The 20,018-nt window shown below is 40.5% G+C and overlaps 1 protein-coding gene across 4 annotated transcripts in view; it reads right to left on the bottom strand.

Moving 5' to 3' along the window:
• The window catches only part of TIAM2 (TIAM Rac1 associated GEF 2), a 250,965-nt gene that overhangs the window by 129,317 nt on the left and 101,630 nt on the right, over positions 1-20,018 (bottom strand). For 3 of the 4 annotated variants that reach the window (XM_033096123.1, XM_033096065.1, XM_033096055.1), the window contains exon 2: positions 9,829-9,922. The gene's annotated coding sequence lies outside the window, so the exon portion shown is untranslated. Of the gene's footprint in view, positions 1-983; positions 1,137-9,828; positions 9,923-20,018 lie in introns of those variants that run through there. The other variant, XM_033096073.1, reaches the window with a different exon arrangement.

The raw sequence follows: 20,018 nt of genomic DNA, 5'->3' as shown, positions 1-20,018 counted from the left end.
ACCTGAAATAACTCCTAATCTCATCATACTGAAAGTGAGTTTACAACTTTAGAATCCCTAAGTGAGACAGAGGGGCCACAGTGAAATGCTTCCACGTGTTAGGAAAACCTGTAGCAGCTCTTCAGCCATATCCTTACTCTCCAGAAATTCTATAAATAATCTCCCAAGTTACAACAACTTCAATAAAGCTTCCTATTTCTGTCTCTCCACCTACCAATTTTCTGAGAATTACACGCTTGGCCAAATGAACGTAAAGAGGAGGAAGCAGTATGCCAAGCCAGACTTTCTCAATCTCTGCCGATAAGCTCAGTATGGAGACAAATGCCTAATGAATGAGCAGACTCTGTGGGCTGACGACATGAACCAATCATTCTCCTTAAACAAGGTGACTCTCACATTCAGATTACAAGGAGTTCCATTGCTTTTTCAGAAAGTTCGAAACAAACGTTAAGGACAAACTTTAATAAACAGTGTACCTCAAGTTACCAGTTTGAAAAGCAACTCTTCAACTAAGTAGTGCACTCAGCTCAAAACTAGGGCCTGGTGAGGTTAAATAATAACCAAGAAATGGCAAAATACAAACTCTGCCCCATTTTAATTTCCTTTTGTGCCTCACAAAGATAAGGTAATAATCATTCATGCTTTACCACGACCAGACTGAAAGCTGGCACTTTCTTGAGCTACCAGGAAAAATAACTCTACACAGTATATACCATCAGCTTCTGGAGAATTAATTAGTAAAATGGGGTGGACAACTACATAGGTGTTTAAAAGCGTATAGACACTCAAATTGAAAGGTAATATTCCCTTATGCACACCAATGTCTGTAGCCCATGTACAAAATAATGTAAAACAAAGAAAAGCCAGCACACAAAATAAAGTACAAAATATTGCCAAAGGAGCATGTCAAAAACCATTTATATCTCACATATAAAATTACGTCTCAACTCCAAAGGGGGGGAAACAAACATTTATAACCTTACCTTTGCCAAAACTCTGGATGTAGCCAGTTTTTCTCAGACTCGCTTAATTAGTAGAAAAAGTTTCACAAAGTCAAGGTCTCTATGCACATCCACGAACTCTCTCTTCTGTCTGCCCATGGTCAGGCAGGAAACAGCGTCTAACACTCAAAGACGCAGCCGTTAAGAGCTAAAAACAGATCCTGTGCAATGCTGGATATATTTTTGTCTGCTAGCTACACACCCTCATCATGTTCAATTTTTTCCATTGGTGGAAGAGTGTGATGCAGACTTAACCAGAAAGTGGTTTTCCATGGGCTGCCTGAAGCGATTAGCCGGGACAGCCTGCCATCCGGTCTTGGAGCCGCCAGGCTCGCCCATGACTGCGCTGCTGTTGGACCCACATTCCAGAATTACCACCAAAGTTCCATAGGAACGCGGCTCCAAAGTTTGCTGAATAAAGGTTTACTCACTTGAAGGGAGCCTCAGCTGCTTTTTTAAGCCTTTTAGCAGAAAGAATACACACCTACCGACCGTCCTTGCATTTAAAGTGGTAGTAAACATTCTGTTTCCAAAACCACAGCTGGAACGTTATGGTCATAAAAATCCAGCCTCAGGAGCAGCCCTTCAAAATAATTTTGTGATTTGCAAACTATTGGGTGTACACTTACTCTATGTTCCTTGCCGGAGTTAGTTCATTTTTAAGTTAGCTGAGGTATAAGTGTCTTGCATCTGTCAATCTTTGTAATCCCAATAGGTCACAATTTTATCAAAAATATGCATTCTGTTGCCTTAAAAAAGTAATAGACCAGAGGTTCAAAGGTTTTTAAGTTCTGTTACATCTTTTGATTCAAGACCTTCAATTTGAAGTATACCCAAAAGATAAAGCATTTTCAGGTCAGTTTGTATTAGTTACTGGGAAGGGCTGTGCCGACAGGAGAACAGGATTACATCTCCATAATGTTAAAAATTTTGGAATTATATTCTATAGGAGAAAATAGTTTAAACAGAAGTTTTAAGTTATCCTGGACAAATATGTGACAACCACTTTTTAAGGTAATATTTTCATTATTTTAAAAATGTGACTGAATCTATACTTGCAAAAGACAAGATTCTTACTTAATATTAAAAACCAGATTGTACTTTAGACATATAAGCTTTTAACTCCTTATCTTGGAGAAAATGGGTCATTAAGTACACATATATACATCTACACATACGGGTACACTCACGCGCACAAGCAGAATGCTTTTTTCATGCAGTTAATACATGCTTAAAGGTACACTTTCTAATTTTAATTGGCAAGTAAAAGCCATTACATAAGATCACCAGTCCACCAGTTATAAAAACTAATCGAATCTCTACAAAAATTTACATGTGAACACAGAACCAAGGAATTTTTAATCCTGGTGGAGTAGACCTGTAAAACTGCGTTAACCCAATCCCTCACTTTATGGATCAGGAAACGCAGACCTTAAGTGACTTGCTCAAGGTCACACAGCTGGTCAGCAGCAAGCAACAGAGCCAGAACATGCCACCCAAGTAACCGCAATCCCTGGGGCTGAAGTCAGAAGGTTGCCACAGAAGCCAAGTCACATAACAGAAAACATGGGAATTCCCAAAATGTTAGTTTGACTCTGTGTGTGTGTGTGTGTGTGTGTGTGTGTGTGTGTGTTTAAAAAAAAATACTCTGGGTAAATATGGAAAAAGAAAGAATGCTCTTGAGTCATTTGAGCTCTAATTCCTTTAGATCCAGCAACATCATTTCTGTTACTAACAAAAAAGTAAAATAAAATATCAGCCAGCGTAAAACAAGCATATTTCTTCCATATAACCTTGAGACAAGAACTACTTGCTATGAAGGGAGGAGAGGAATTATGTCAGAAGAAAGAAAGAAATTTAAAGAGATGTGCTTCTGAAGATGAAAAAATATCAGAACAATAGACTGCATGGAAATATTTGCATGCCCCTGTTCTATTCCTACTTCCAGATTTAAGACACTTCTGACCTTTTGGTACCTTTTATATGTACATCTCTGTATGCCAGAACTGCCTGTAAGATTGAACCATCTCCAACATTCTTCAGACAGTGCCAATGGGTTTGCATTGTCTGGTTCCATTTTTTATCACTGAAGTCACCCAAATAACTTTAGTTCTATGAGTTTATAAAGTCACTTGGGGTTTCAAACTATGTAAGATTTTTTCAAGTTCTTTAGACTCTGCCCAACTACAATACAATACTCTCAGTTTAGCACTCCATCCTAAAAGTACAAAAAGCAGCATATTTCCAAATCATAAAACTAGACTTTACCTAATGCTTCATTCTGAGATAATAATATAACAGGACATATGTGTTAACAGGCATCTAAAATTAAATTCCTTGGCAAAGATCTGGAGAATTATGTAAATTACTACTTAAGAAGTACCCTATTCTCAAACTTACAATGCAAAATGACACGAGAAGCAAATATAGCAAAATGGTAAAAATTATAGAATTCAAGTGGTGAGCTTATTGATCATTGTATAATTCTACTTTTCTGTATTTTTACAAATTCTCTTAATAAAAGGTTTTGGGGAAATGACATACACATATATATGCGCACACACACACGTCAAATTCGTAGAAACAGAAAGTAGAAAAGTGGTTGCCGGGGGTGGGGGAACTAGGAAGAGGTTGGTAAAAGGGGACAAACTTTCAGCTATAAGATGATAAAGTCTGAGGATCTAATGTGAAACATGGTGACCATAGTAGATAAACTATGTTATATAATTTAAATTTCCTAAGAGAGTAGAACTTAAATAAAAGATAAATATGTGAGCTGATGGGTGTGTTAAAAACTACATGGGGGGATTCCTTTCACTACATATGTATGGGGTGTGATCAAACAATATGGTGAATGTTTAAATTTTAAGAAATATGTTACAGCAAAAGACACATTGCCATTAATCCCCCTCAAAATATTCCCCCTTGCTTCCAACACTTATCCCATCATTCTTGCCACTTCCTGAAGCAGTTCTGGAAGTCCTCTTTTGTGAGTGTCTTTAGTTGCACTGTCATGGCTGCCTTGATGCCCTGAATCGATTCAAAACATTTATATTTCATGGTCATTTTGACTTTTGGGAAGAGCCAGAAGTCACATGGTGCCAGATTCAGTGAACAAGGTGGATGAGGACACACTGTATTTATTTGACAGAAATTGTCGTACCAGAAGCGATGTGTGACACAGAGCCTTTCCATTGGGATCACAAAATACGGTAAATGCTGCTGCCAAGCGCCAACCAATGGAAAAGCAGGGATCTTCAATAAGGGAAGTGGCACATGGAACCTCAGTAACAGTGTGTGACAAGTTTCAACTTGTTCGGTGCAGTCAGTTGGGTGCGTGCTACAGTCGAGAGATGGTGTGTTTTAAAGTGAGCCATAAATCATGGATCACAAATAGCACATTAACATGAAATGGGCAAATGGTTTCATCCTCCATCTGGACAACATTCCATGTCACACATCACTTCTGGTACGACAATTTCTGTCAAATAAAAATATTACGGTGTGCCCTCATCCACCTTATTCATGGGATCTGGCACTGTGTGACTTCTGGCTCTTCCCCAAAGACAAAGTGACCACGAAAGGTAAATGTTTTGAATCGATTCAGGACATAGAGGCAGCCATGAGAGCACAACTAAAGACACTCACAAAAGAGGACTTCCAGAGCTGCTTCAGAAAGTGGTAAGAATGATTATATAAGTGTGTTGGAAGCGAGTGGGAATATTTTGAGGGGGATTAGTGGCAATGTATCTTTTACTGTAGAGAATTTTTTATGTAAACATTCACCATATTGTTCACACTTTGCATATCAAATCTCCATGAGGTGCACTTCATATATCTTACAATATTATATGTCAATTATACCTCAATAAAGCTAAAATTTTACAAAAATACCATATGTTACTATATGCCTAGTCAAGACCAAGCAAAACTTGTTGCTAACCTAATTTTAATCGACATAAATATCTTATACTCTATTACCACATGACAAATCATGACAAAATATAGGCCACAGGGTGTAGTGGAAATACACAGGCTTCAAAACCAATAGACCTGGGTTAGCAATTCATCTCTTAGTAACTTAGAAGGCTTCTGAATCCCATTTCCTTCGTCATAAAATGGGGTTGATAATAGTAACACATATCACAAAGAAAAATATAAATAAGGATGTAAATCTATAGTTACAAGAAAAAGTGACATCAAAAAATACATTTTTCAAAATAATATAAGCTGTCAGAAATAAACTCTCTGCTTAAAATTCAATAAACTGAATTCCTTCTTCTTCACTTTTGAGGTCAAACAAACAACACAAAAAGAATATCCCACCAAACATCACTCTTCATTGATAATCTATACCAATTCTAAGGACTTCATCTGGTAAAACATAAGCATAAAATAGTAATAATAATAAATAATGGTTAAAAATATAAAATTACTTTTATCCAAACAGGATCCCAAAAAGTTAAATAATCTTTCAAATACGTAAACACCCACTTTGATGAAATTATACAAGTGAGCAAAAGACTCTGTAACACGCCCATGTTCCAAAAACAGTTTTAGTCTGCTGTTTCTGACAGAAAACCAACTCTTCAAATAATGTGGGCTAAGATAACATAGAACTTGAGAAATGCCATTAAAAACTGTCCTACTTGAAGGCAACACTAGGAGAAAATGACACGTGTGAAATAGCCGTGTGAAAATCCCAAAATCCACAGAAATATTAGTTGGGGAGGTGATTTTTCTCCCACATCATCAAAAGGCACCAACCTAGCAAGTCTGTTTCGGAACCCAAATGCTTCCAAATTAGCCCATAGAATACCATGAGAGCATGTGGCTGGTCTTCATGTCCAAAGTTGCCATGGTGTGAAGGTTCTACCTCCCACGTGCCACACTGCAACCCACACAAATGTGCAACTGACATGTGCAATTCATTTGCCACCCACTCATTGTTCCCAGGGGGCCAGCAAAACAGCTCAGGGCCCATGCTATAGAGACCCTCCGCCCTGTTGACCTCAGATCCTGCTGTGTGACACTGGACAAGTGACTTAATCTCTCAGTTTCTTAATCTGTAAAATGGGGGTAATAGTAGCTGCCTCACTGGGCTGTGGTAAGGATTAAGTAAAACAGTACATGCAGATAGTGTAACACAAGGCCTGCCTGAGAATGCAAACTCCATAAAGCGGGGATCTTATTTAAAGCGTTTACTGTTGAATCCACTACTTTAAAAAGTACTTGGCACTTGGTGAAAACCCAATAAATATCCACTGAGTGAGTGAATGAATGAATGAATGAATGAATGAGAGACAACATTGGTGGTGGCAGTGGTGGTGAACACGAAAGGAAGAATAGCATGTTGCAGTTTATATCCTAGTGTCAGGAGCCTCTAAGTCCCCTTTATTTAAAATAAGCCATCCCACGTGTTATCAACGCCCAGCAAGCAAAACTTTCACAGTTTCTGCTTAAAATTCCCCAGCTGTTCTCCTGCAGCATTTCACATTCCAGCCTGTTGTGACCTCAAGAAGATGCCAGAACAGCTCACGGCCATACGTCTTTAAAATCAAAAGTCAATTTTAAGATAATCCCAAATACTAGCATGGCATGTATTGTTTTAAAGCCACAACAAGTCTAAATTTCATAATACAAGCTTTTTCTAAGTGTCTCAAAGGAATTAGATGTGCACAAAAAAAAGTTTTTTAATGAGCCAATTTTCATGAAAATGAGAGATTTTACGGCATAAATATTTATTAAGTCCAAGTGGTACCTTATATTACATAACAAGCAAGGCCCGATAATTTAACCAAATGACCAGTTAATTACTATTGCAAAAATGAGCAACTATTTAGTGACATAAAAATCTAAAAAGAAAACAAATACTTACCACAAGTTTTCCTTTAAAGAGACTTTTTTCTGTAGGTCATTATATCCAAATTAAATACACTTTGACAATTGACAATTACTAACAATGTACAAAATCCTAAATTTTGAATTAAATAGAATGGTTTATAATAAGTAATAGGTAATATTTTTATATCAATGATAAAAATCTGTATTAAAAATCATGCTACCAAAAATAAAACTGCAAAGTGAGTTTCAGCTAAGGTACAATGAAATTTTTCAGTAGAAAAATCATTTAGGAAATATGCTTGTAAAATCCTGGCTTATAAATACTAGCCACTAGACACATCTGCTTACAACATTTTTGAAAGGTTATATTGGAACATTTAAGAAAGTACAAGTCACCTGCCCAGAACTAAATGTAATTAAAAGTTATATTCAGGCTCTCATTCCACTCACATTATTTTCTTTCTATGGGCTGAAGTGAAATTGTTTAAGCTGAAAGGTTCCTAATCAGTTTAATTCAGAGAATAATTAAATCTGAGTTTTTGAAGAGACCCAGAAAGGTCATCTATCCAGCCCCATCTTGCTTCTAATTTGAGAGCTCCCCACAGGAGCCTGACAGATGGGCCACTCTCCCCCACCTACATACACTGAGTGATGGGACGTTCCCAGCCCCATTGGGAAGCACATTACACTGTTTAATAACCAATTGAGAGATGAGAATTCCTTCCAGGGACTCCAAACCAGCCATGCTAAAAATTTTCCACTGATTAAATCCAGTCTTTCCATCGTTATCAACACACACCCCACTCTGCTCTTTCACCCAATCATCCTACAAACAACAGAAGTCAATTTTCGTGGTTCTTCCCTGCTCCCTCCCTTCCAGTTTATCTTCACAATGAAGCCAGAACCACCCTTGTGACACATAATAAGCAAACAAACCCAGATTATGTTTTTTCGCTAAAAATCAAATGCACACAGAGAGATACCTAAGACTGGTCTGAGCCTTAGCAGGCTAAGACCCACTTGCTAACCCCACTCACAGTAAATGAGGTGACAGACCCTCATCTGTTGGGGGCAGACAGTCTAGGAAGCGTTAGGGGTCCACGGGAGAAGGCAGACTGGAACCTAGTTCCAGAGTCCATGTGAGTGTGCAAATTACACACTATCCCCATTTTACGAAGACCCAACAATTGATCTTAGGGAAGGAGAGGGAGTCTGCTGTTGAAAGAGAGGAAACAGCCTAAAATAAAAGCAAAAAAGTTGTGTCTGAACGAAGAGGGAAAATTGTACAGTCCAGAGGGGGGGGGTCACACTCACATACCTTCAGGGCTGTTTAAAATGCATGAATGAAGCAGGCCTGACTGCTGTATTCTTACGAAACAGAAACCATTTGTTTGCAAATTAAATTTGTACAGTATTTCTCAGCACACAAAACATGTTCTGTTCTATTTTTCTTGAAATATGAAACGCTACAAAAATATCTTTAGTTTTGCCACTACTAATACAGAAGTAGGTATAACTTTTTCAGTTTTCTCTCCATTCTACGATAAGAAAAACAACTTAAGTAAGTGAAAAAACTCAGTGTTGGGGACACTGCGTGAAGGGGTGGGGCAGCAGCAACCGGCCATGCATGACCTACCCAAAAAGGCTGGCAGCTACCCACCTGGAAATACAGAACTCTATGTTGCCAGATGAAACCACATTTTTAAGAAACACAGAAAATCCTGCTTTTATATAAAATATTCAGTTTTTAAAGGTAGGCAACTAATTTAAATACCCTTCCAATGCTTGTCAGGGACATATTTTTGCAGGCCCAACCAAGCTTATCCACAGCCCAGAACCAGCCAGAATCAGTTTTCCGTTTTAGTACGTGACCTGCAACACTAATACATCTACTAGTAAAACACCCCAGTCAAAACGAAACAGCCTTAATATCACAGATGGAACCTTACTTTCCTCGGTGGTTTCTTCAAGTCTCCTGAGCTTACCTGATCTTACAGCTCCAACTAGGAATTACAAGGCCGGACAATTAAGTTCGCAAACTTGTTGTAATGCTCGTGCTAACCTTTTTTGATACCAAAGGGATTATTCATTATGAATTTGTACCAACTGGACAAACAATTAACCAAGTTTACTACTTGGAAGTGCTGAAAAGGCTGCGTGAAAAAGTTAGATGACCTAAACTTTTTGCCAACAATTCATGGCTCTTGTGTCACGACAATGCACCAGCTCACACAGCACTGTCTGTGAGGGAGTTTTTAGCCAGTAAACAAATAACTGTGTTGGAACACCCTCCCTACTCACCTGATCTGGCCCTCAGTGACTTCTTTCTTTACCGGAAGATAAAGGAAATATTGAAAGGAAGACATTTTTGTGACATTCAGGGCATCAAGGGTAATATGATTACAGCTCTGTTGGCCATTCCAGAAAGAGTCTCAAAATTGCTTTGAAGGGTGGACTCAGCGCTGGCGTCAGTGCTTAGCTTCCCAAGGGGAGTACTTCGAAGGTGACCATAGTGATATTCAGCAAAGAGGTATGTGGAACTTTTTCTAGGATGAGTTCACGAACTTAATTGGCAGACCTGGTATATACTCACGATCTGTTCATTCTTCAGCAGGAGGTCATAGTTGGTTTGGGGTTGAAGTGTGGGCTGTACCAATATTTGATATATAAAGAGATGGAAATAAACACTTCTCAGGCTGTAACTTCTCCACCTCTGCTCCCCAAGAGGATGGGCATACAGTTTTCCACATAGAGAGGATCACCCCGCATATCAGATTAAGGTGCGTTAATAAACCACTCAGGTTTGGCCCCCAATTCCCTGAAGAAACCTCAGTTATCAGTACCTGAGGACCCCACTGTGGCTTTCCCCACTCAGGTCCACATACAAAGAGCAATCGACAGAGCTACACGGAAAATAGACACACAAGATATACAAACTGACATGTATTGACCCCTCTGAGACACACAAGTGCCTAGAACTTACCCCTTGAAGTAGTGTGGATGACACTTAGTGTAACCATTCATTCATCCAGAAGGCGCTGGCTGAAGAGGTGTCTTTGTAGCTCAAGCACCATGCCCTGGCAAGAGAAAACAAAAACACAGAGGGGGTGAGAAACAATTTCTCAAAATTAGAATTTTATAATTAAAGTTCAATTTCTCAGCATTCTGCTGTATCTGGTGCTCGATTAAAAAAGGGAGCACCTAAAAGAAAAAATTCAAGGGTTAAGTGATCAACTATAGAGAAAATATGAGGGTCTTCCCAAATGCCACCCGGAGAAGCAGATTTACTGCTTCATCCTATAACTTCACATGGCCAAGGCATTTTATAGATAGATACAAGGAGGGAGGAAAGGAAGAAGGGAGGGAAAGATGGATGGATGGATGGATAGACAGACAGACAGACAGATAGCAGGCAGGGCCTACTGTGATCAAACTACTAGTACAGAAGTGGGGGGAGAGCTGTGAATAGGAAAGTCCCTGCTCTCACTGAGCTTCATTCAAATGGGAGGAAGCAGTCACAGCAAATAAGAATATCCTGCAGCGATACGGGGCACTGCAGAGAGAAGACGAGGGGACAGTGAGTGACAAGGGGCTACTGGAAATTGGAAGCTCAGGAAATGGCTCCCTGAGACAGCAGCTAGGCTGAGATCTGAACGCTACTTCCAAGTTAGAGAAATGACCCCTAACGGGACCACCGAGCCCTTGGCAGAGGGACCAGCCAAGACCCCACTAAGGATAGTGACCGTGGGTCAGGTCAAGGGTCGGAGTTTTGTTACTAAGCAGGTGGTGTCAGGGTCCTCTCTTATTGTGGAGAATAATACCTTCTTCCTACGTTTGATACGATACCCAGGGATATGAAAATCTTTGGTCCCATTAGCCAAAACACCAGAAAGTCCCTTTCCTTTCATTGTTTAAAACGTCAAACAGATTGCTTTCAGTGAGTGAGACTTGTCTTTTCATAAGCCATTATTTCACTTCTGCTATGTACACAAGATACTATGTTACGATATTAATTGTGCACAGTGGGTCACAGTCCTTGATAAAGAATGTAGAGTTTGGAACCACAAGATCGGGGTTCAATCCCTAGCTTCCCCATTACCACCTGAAAGAGCCTGGCCTGGTTATTTAAACTGTTCAGACAGTTTCTTCAACTATAAAATGAATATTTTATGAGCTACTCTTCAGGGTTATTCTAAGTATTTAATGGCGTAGTACTCACAAAATAATAAAGTGGGTGAAAAGTGAAATGCTCAATTGAAGTAGCAATATATTACTTTCATTGTAAATTACCGCTATTGGAAAATGTTTGGGTATCACATTCATGCTGTACAAATACATCTGTCTAACGAGGTACAATACAGGTAACAGTTTTGATGAATAGTCTCATCGATTATCCTATGGGTGAACCTCTAAAAACCAGCCCAACTCAGAGCCCTCTCACTGCAGGTGAGAATTTAAAGAGGCAGACTCATTTGCCCAAGGTGGCCTAATTGGTTCAGAGAACGTTTTTCGAAACCTAACATATTGGTCAAAAATGCCTGCCTTATAGGATAAATCCTATGTAGACATAAATTTTAATTCACTTTGTAAGGAACCCAGCATAGTCAAGAAAATATTTTTAAGTGGTAAGAATGGAAAATAAAACAAGCTTCAGTGAGCCCTATCTAAATACATTATACTGACCATTTTAAAAGCCAAGAACTGTCATATTTTGCCAATGGCCTGATAATGTTAATTTGCTAACCAAAAAAAATGACAAAATACAAGATCTGTCAAATTTAATTTTCCAATGAGAATAAGAGCTATTGTGTCTCAAGCCCATTACTCGACAGAAGCTCTCCATACATTCATTCTAAATACTTTGCCGTGTCATGAGTGTGATAGTTTTTCATTCTTCATGCCTTTGCATATACTGTTCCCTCCTTCCTGGAGAACTCCTCATCACCCCTCAACACCCGGTATAAGTCATCTCCTCTTCTGTGAAGCCCTCCCTGAACTCCTCCTTCCTCTCCCCAAGAAACGAAGTGTTATCTCTCCCTTCTTCACCTCGCCACTCTACCTAATATAGGCAATTGCACTGCAACTATTAGGTTGGTGCCAAAGTAATTGAGGTTTAAAAGGTTAAGAATTATTGCAAACACCGCAGTTACTTTTGCACCAACCTAGTATTTCTTTTTCACTTGTCTGTCTCCCTTCCCAGATTTTAGTGGCTTTGAAGTGAGGGACTCCACGCAAGGAAGTCATGAATGGAAGATTGGAGCCATTTTTTTTAGCCTTGCCCTTGAATTCAGCAGGTATGAAGAGTGAGCATTGGGAGAAAGGCAGAAATGGAATTGATTGAGTAAACTACTGTGTGTCACATCCTTTAAGCTATCCCCAAACCAACAAATATTTTATTTCTATATATGACTTCGCTTTCAGTCTGAAGTGAATAAAATCCTCTATAAAAAAAACAACAACAGTGAGGAGCTCATCGGACTTTGTTTCCCTGATGTCTAGCACAATGCCTGACATACGGGTGCCTCATAAGTCTACGATGAATGGATCAGTGGAAGGACTGATGCATTAAATTGCTAATACAATATGATTTAATTTAGCCTGCTTTTTTCCATCACATGACTTATATTACAAATAAAGGGGAAGTTATAACTTATCTACTGTGATAGTTAATGTTATATGTCCACTTGGCTAGGCTACAGTACACAGTTGTTTGATCAAACACCAGTCTACAGGTAGCTGTGAAGGTATTTTTTTAGATGTGATTACCCTTTAAATCAGTAGACATTGAAAAAAGCAGAGTACCTTCCATAATGTGGGTGGGTCGCATCCAATCAGTGGATGGTCTTAAGAGCAAAGAGTGAGATTTCTCAGTTAGGACATTTTCCTCAAGTTCAAAGAAGGAATTTTGCCACTACACTGTAACAGAGAAACCCTGCCTGGCTTTTCCACCTCCCACCATGCAGGATTCAAACTCAAGACTGCAACATCAACTTCTGCTTGAATTTCCAGGCTGCTGGCCTGTCCCATGGATTTGAGACTCAGCAGCCCCCATAATAATGTAAAACAATTCCTTAAAAATCTCTCAGTGCATGGATGGATGCATAGATAGAGAGACAAACAGGCTCCTACTGGTTCTGTTTCTCTGGAGAATCTGATTCATGTAACTACTAATCATGTCAGATTGAAATTATTTTGGACAGGATTATCAAACGTTTAAGTCCAGAGTTCACCAAGTTGAACGCTGCTCATTTTGTAGCTGAAGGAAATGGGGTGCAGAAAGGATAAATGAGACCTGCCACACAGACAGTGGGAAAGAACTATGACAAGCCCTGAGATCACCAAACAACTCCATCATCTCTGTTCCAGAACAGATGACAGTGGTGTTGTCCCGGTGACAAATTGGTACTTGCCAAAAGTTCTTTCCCTTAAATCCCAGTGTCCTCGTCGCACCCTTTTCCACTTCCCGTATGTATTGCTGGGCCACGTGAACAATGAACTCTCATCTAGATGGATGAACTACAACCCATCTTCAACAAGTGAATATTCTCTCAGCTGTGTTATTAGTAAAATATCCTCTTCACTCGAAGGCATTTGCTGAAACTATGGAAGATCTAACAGCCCGCTGTGTATTTAAGTCTATGAGATTCAAGGCAGTGCTAGGTAAACAACATCTATAATACAGGTCTAGCAACTCTGTGTTTTCAGTTATACAAAGAGTACGCGTATGTCTCTAACAGCACATAGGTACCGTGTATGGACAGAGTCATCAATCAACAGGTTTCACTCAGACTCTTTGCAGCCTGAAAACCAGCCAGGCCTGGAGGCTCTGAGCTTGCTTGGCACCATGATGTCATTTGAATTGAACATGAATATATTTTATACTTTCTCCTCCCTTGTGATAAAAATCTGTTTGACTTTACAATGCTGGAGGTTCTGCGCACAAAAGTTCCCTAAAAGCTGAATGTAATCAGACCTCCCGCTACACCATAGTTAAAAGAGAGGAAGGCCACACCTAAAGCACAGCTAGGGCAGTAATCAGTCTAGAGGCCTATTGTCAAGCCCTGGACGAGGTTGACAGTGCCCAGTGCTTGCAGAACTTTCACTGTCGGGCGACAGAGCGTGAGAACCTCAGCACTCAGCACAACTCCCAACACAGGTCAAGGAGAAACTGCTGGGGAAGAGAGAGAGAAACTTAACCCATGCCCTTAAAATATGCCCCTCCTACTCCACCTGGGTAAAAGGAATGCATTTCTCCCTGAGAAATTTCTCTCTAAAATTCACGTCTTCTTCAACTTAAATCCCCTTTGTAACCCCCATCGCTCTGAATAAAAACATGTCTTAACGTTTCTGGGTTTATTTTTAACTTGGCTATCTGCTGGGCAGCTTATCAATTCAGAGACTCAAGTCGGTGTTGGTCGGGGAACAATGCAGTTAGTGGGAAGTTTTGCAGGAGCCAGGAAGGGACTGGGAGTGAGAAAAAGGACTCCTGTCTCCTTTAAGCCCTGGGGTGACCCATGTCTGTGCCATGGGACTGAGCCTCTCCAGAATCTCCGTTCACAGGTGGAGTAGTTATGATTTCAGTCTCTCAGCCATAACAAACGACTCCCTAAGGCATTAGGGAAGACTGTCTCCTGAGGGGCCGTACGCCTTCCTGACAGGACAACTTTCACCAGCCCCGCACACTGACACCAGGACACTGTTCCTGCACAAAGACCTGATGGCATCAGATGCTGCCCTTAACAAAGGGAGACTGTCCAGTCGCCCAGTAGGCTACGATATGTCAGACAACTGTGATAAAAGGAAGACTGATTACAATGAAAATAGAAGTTTTCGTCTGCCCTCCCCACGTGACAGGCTTCTATGCACGGGGTGACCCGGATTCACTGCTTACTACGAACCCAGTTATAGCAAGGCCCATGTGATTTCCAAAAGAGCTCATGTGAAACACACACAACAATGAACAGCTGGAAGCAGGACAGGGCGTATCCATTTGGCTCGTAGGCAGCCCTCTGTCGACAGTAAGCCTTGCCTGGGATTCCCATAAAGTTCATATATCCAGGGGCAAAATTCAAGGATGCAAAAGGGGGCACAGGACAGCCTGAGTGCCTAAGGGGCAGGGCATTTATTAACTTAATTCTATTCAAGAAGTATCTGTTGAACATCTCTTGTGTTCAAGGCACTATGCTAAGTGTCAGGAATATGATGGTGGCCGAGAGCCTGCTACAGTCCCACACAGCCTGTAAGCCATCGGGCACAACACGGTGTGGAGACAGGGAGGTCCCCAGGGGGAGATGCTGTGGAAACTCGCAGGAGTAGCCCAGGCCCAGTCTTCAAGTGTGAGCCACGTACCATAACAATAATGCCTACGTCACAAAAATTCCCCATACTCAGTGTCCTCTCCTGGAATCCCACGCAGGTTCCAAACAGGTCTGCACATTCTCCGGCACTCCTCCTGTGGAGGAGGCTGGCCCTGCCCATGCTCCCTGCCCTTGAACCTGCTACAACCTGTGGGACTACAGCCAAGGTGACACGACGGGATTTCCACACCAGGTCAAATAAGGCCACGAGTGTACACCTGGTTTTCTCGAGGCACTTGACCTGAAGCCCTGAGGCAGCATATGTCTGGCATCGTATTGATTTCCTTGACCCTTGTATCTATCTACCTGACACCTGTCCCCATACTTTCCAACACGAGAGAAGGCACCTCTAACGATCCTATCCCATCCCTTGCCGAGACAAAAGAAACTGATTCAGCATTGCTGTCTTCAAGCCACCACTGAATTGTGGCTTCCAGACGGAGGGATGGCCCTCACCCAGTTGACTGACAGAACTCAGTGACTGATAGTGGGAGGAAGGCGGGGGGAGGGGGGGCGGGGGGGGGCCGGCTGCCAGACTTTCTTCATTAGAGAACCGCAGTATAGTAATTCTTTATTATGTCCAAAACCACAGCACCCGTGCACCAACAGTCACACACATTCAGCACTAGGGGAGGCTCACACCCCACTTACAACACAATGCCAGGCCCACGGAAAACACCTGAGTCAGGCAATCACCTTGTACATAAACTTAAAACTGTGTGGGGCCAGGAGGCCACCTGGATCATCAGCAGGAAGTAGCTGCTTCGCTGTCCTCCTCTCCAGGGACATGAGTGTCCTGCCCACCTCTGCTTCTTCTTCCAGCCCTACCTACACTCTGAACCGTCCCCATCACACCTCGCATCTGTTCCAAGACGAAAGAGAAGAAAGAAGAAGACAATTCCCAAACTTAACAAGATGCTTGTATAGGGCGGTGGTGGTTAAGAAGTAGCAGGGCCTCAGAATTAACTGTCTTTTTACACCTCTCCATCTCTCTTATTCTCCCACCTATTTAGTTCCACCAACACAACTCTCGGCATAATAAGGCTCTATCTTTATAACAGGCAAACGATCCAATTTTAACAGTGAAAGGAACTTCTGAAGAAATGATGACCATTCATTCAATGTAGGAACAGCTAATATTTGTACCATATTATCATTTCCTTTACCCCCTTCCTGCCTTTTCAGTAACTGAAGCACAGGGATGGAAGAAGCAAACAAATGAAATCAAATGAGGTACCACTGATTGTATCAGCAAATTAGTACAACACTATAGCTTATAAAAGATGGTGTGAGCAACAGAACAAAACACAAGTAGAAGCTACCCTCCAATAAGGATTCAGATGCTCCTTTAGTGAAAGGGGACGGGGAATGAGAGGTTCTATTGACTTTAAAACAGGAAATAAACATTTGGACATCACTTTGAATGGCAAGCACCTGAAAATGCAAGTATAAAACTAATTCATCAACCACTTTTCTATCAGGAAGTGTGTTCGAATCTGCTCTAGATTCTGAGCCATCTATAGGGAATCACGCATTAAACAGCCTCAACAAATCCCTGTGGAATGAATGACTCTCAGGGAACCTAAAGCTATAGAGCAGCATATACCTGCCTGCCCAGGCTGGATCCCAGGAAATAATGTATCAAGGGGGCCCCACCTTGTCTCAGAGCTCTGTTGACCGAGCCAGAGGCATTTTACAAAGGATAACTTTACCTCATTCCAAGACCAGTCATAACTGCTGAAAAGTGGCATGTTATGGAAAAGAAATTTGTGGGGTTTTCCCCAGAGGATTTGTTTATAAAAACCAATGATCTTTCCACAGTGCGTAAAAGTAAACAACTGTTGACTGACTATAGGGGGAGAATGAGGGAAAGGAGCGAGGGAAGGAGGGAGGGGTGGAGAGAAGGAGGAGAAGGAGGAAGGGAGGGACAAAACAATGAACAAACTGGGATGCTAGACATGTCCACATTCACTGTGGGGGGTGAGTCAAGAATCCCTGGATTCTGTTCTCACACGCTCTAATACTACACACTGCCACAAAATGATTCTGTACATGACTAAAATATTTCATTCTCCTAAACTTTTCAAAGTTGTCATATGTTTTCTTCCTGAAGACAGAGCCCAAAGTAATATTTTAATGGATAAAGAAATATTTTCCAATTGGCCTCTTCCCTGTGGCCCTACAGGAAATGGTTTCAGAGTCATGAATTTGGCTGAGAAAGTTCATGCCATAGATCCCACCAGAGAAGCATCAAGGTCATCCCAGGCCACGCTCGTTTCTAACTGTTAACCTGCCCTCTGGTGACACGTCTCTGATTCAGCCCAAGGCCAGGATGTTGGTGAGGGGGTGAAACACTATTTCAGATACTATTTTTACAGCAACGTACCACAGAGTCTTTCATTATCACTATAATTTAAAAGATACAATACTTCACTTGACCCTTGAAGATGCCATGTTGTTTTTACCTAAATGTCTGCTCAAAGTCAAATATTTAGGAAAAAGCCAACCTATGATTATACACCTTGCCCACAAAATGTGGGAACTTTACTTCTGAAAATAAAGAATTTGTAGGTTTTGCAGTAAATTCTCTTTTAAACACTCTTTGTAAATGTTTTGATGTCCTCCCACTGACAAAGAGTATCAGTGAAAGAAAGAGGTTCCAGCTCTAAGAGAAGGCCCTGTGGTTCTCATGTCCATGGTATGGAAATCAGAGATAAGGTTTTGAACAATGTTATTATAACACAAAAGTGATAGCCACTCTACCATTCCCCCTAAGATCAGGAACAAGGCAAGGTTGCCCGCTATCTCCGCTTCTATTCAACATAGTTCTGGAAGTTCTTGCCACAGCAATCAGACAAGAAAAAGAAATAAAAGGCATCCAGATTGGTAAGGAGGAAGTAAAGTTATCATTGTATGCAGACGATATGATACTATATATAGAGAACCCTAAAGACTCCACCAAGAAGCTATTAGAGCTGATAGATGAATTTAGTAAAGTAGCAGGATACAAAATTAATATTCAGAAATCAGTTGCATTTGTATATACCAATAATAAAACATCAGAAGGAGAAATTAAAAAAACAATCCCATTTACAATCGCTCCAAAGACTATAAAATACCTGGGAATAAATTTAACCAAAGAAGTAAAAGATCTATACTCAGAAAATTATAAGACACTGAAGAAAGGAATGAAGGAAGATATAAATAGATGGAAACACATATCATGTTCATGGATAGGAAGAATTAATATAGTTAAAATGTCCATACTGCCTAAGGCAATATACATATTCAATGCAATTCCTATTAAACTGCCAACGTCGTTTTTCACAGAAATAGAACATATAATCCTAAAATTTATATGGGACCATAAAAGACCCCGAATAGCAAAGGCAATCTTGAGAAATAAGAACAAAGTGGGAGGTATAACAATACCTGACTTCAAATTATACTACAAGGCTACAGTAATCAAAACAGCATGGTACTGGCATAAAAACAGACACATAGATCAATGGAACAGAATAGAGAGTCCAGAAATAAATCCACGCCTATATGGCCATTTAATCTACGACAATGGAAGCAAGAATGTACGATGGAGTAATGACAGTCGATTCAATAAATGGTGCTGGGAAACCTGGACAGACACATGCAAAAAAATGAAGTTGGACCACCTCCTTACACCATATACAAAAATAAATTCAAAATGGCTTAAAGACTTAAATGTAAGATCTGAAACCATAAAATACCTAGAAGAAAATATAGGAAGAAACTTCTCAGACATTACCCGGAGTAAGATTTTTACTGATACATACCCTCGCTCGAGGGAACTAAGAGAAAAAATAAACATATGGGATTATATCAAACTAAAAAGTTTTTTCACAGCAAAGGAAACCATCAATAAAACAAGAAGGGATCCTACTGAATGGGAAAAGATATTTGCCAATGATATATCTGATAAGGGATTAATATCACAAATCTATGGAAAACTCACTCAACTCAACTCCAAAAAAAAAACAAACGATCCAATTAAAAAATGGGCAGAGGACTTGAAGAGACATTTTTCTAAAAAGGACATACAGATGGCAAACAGACATATGAAGAAATGCTCAACCTCACTAACCATCAGAGAAATGCAAATAAAAACCACAATGAGATACCACCTCACCCCAGTCAAAATGGCTATCATCAATAAATCAACAAACAGCAAGTGCTGGCGCGGATGTGGAGAAAAGGGAACGCTTGTGCACTGTTGGTGGGATTGCAGATTGGTGCAGCCGCTATGGAAAACAGTATGGAGGTATCTCAAAAATCTGAAAATGGAACTACCTTATGATCCAGTAATTCCACTCCTAGGTATCTATCCGGAGAAATCCAAAACTTCAATTCAAAAATCTTTATGCACTCCTATGTTTATTGCAGCACTATACACAATAGCTAAGACATGGAAACAACCAAAATGCCCATCGGTAGATGACTGGATTAAGAAACTGTGGTACATTTATACAATGGAGTATTATGCAGCCATAAAGAAGAAAATCTTACCATTTGAAACAACATGGATGGATCTAGAGAACATTATGTTAAGTGAAATAAGTCAGACAGAGAAAGATAAGTACCATATGATCTCACTTATTTGCGGATTCTAAAGAAAAGAATAAGTGAATGAACTAATCAGAAACAGTTTGGGAGACAATGAGGAAAATCTGAGGGTTGCTAGATGGGCGGGAGGGATGGGGGTGGGGGGGAGGGTGAGGGGATTGAAGGGCAATCGGTGACCATAGGATGGCCACGGGCTTGAAAATTAATCTGGGGAACGTAA

Source organism: Rhinolophus ferrumequinum, chromosome 3 (assembly GCF_004115265.2).
Source record: "Rhinolophus ferrumequinum isolate MPI-CBG mRhiFer1 chromosome 3, mRhiFer1_v1.p, whole genome shotgun sequence".
NCBI lineage: Eukaryota > Metazoa > Chordata > Mammalia > Chiroptera > Rhinolophidae > Rhinolophus > Rhinolophus ferrumequinum.
The sequence above is the reverse complement of the archived record's forward strand: the minus strand, read 5'-3'. Positions and strand labels throughout refer to the sequence as shown.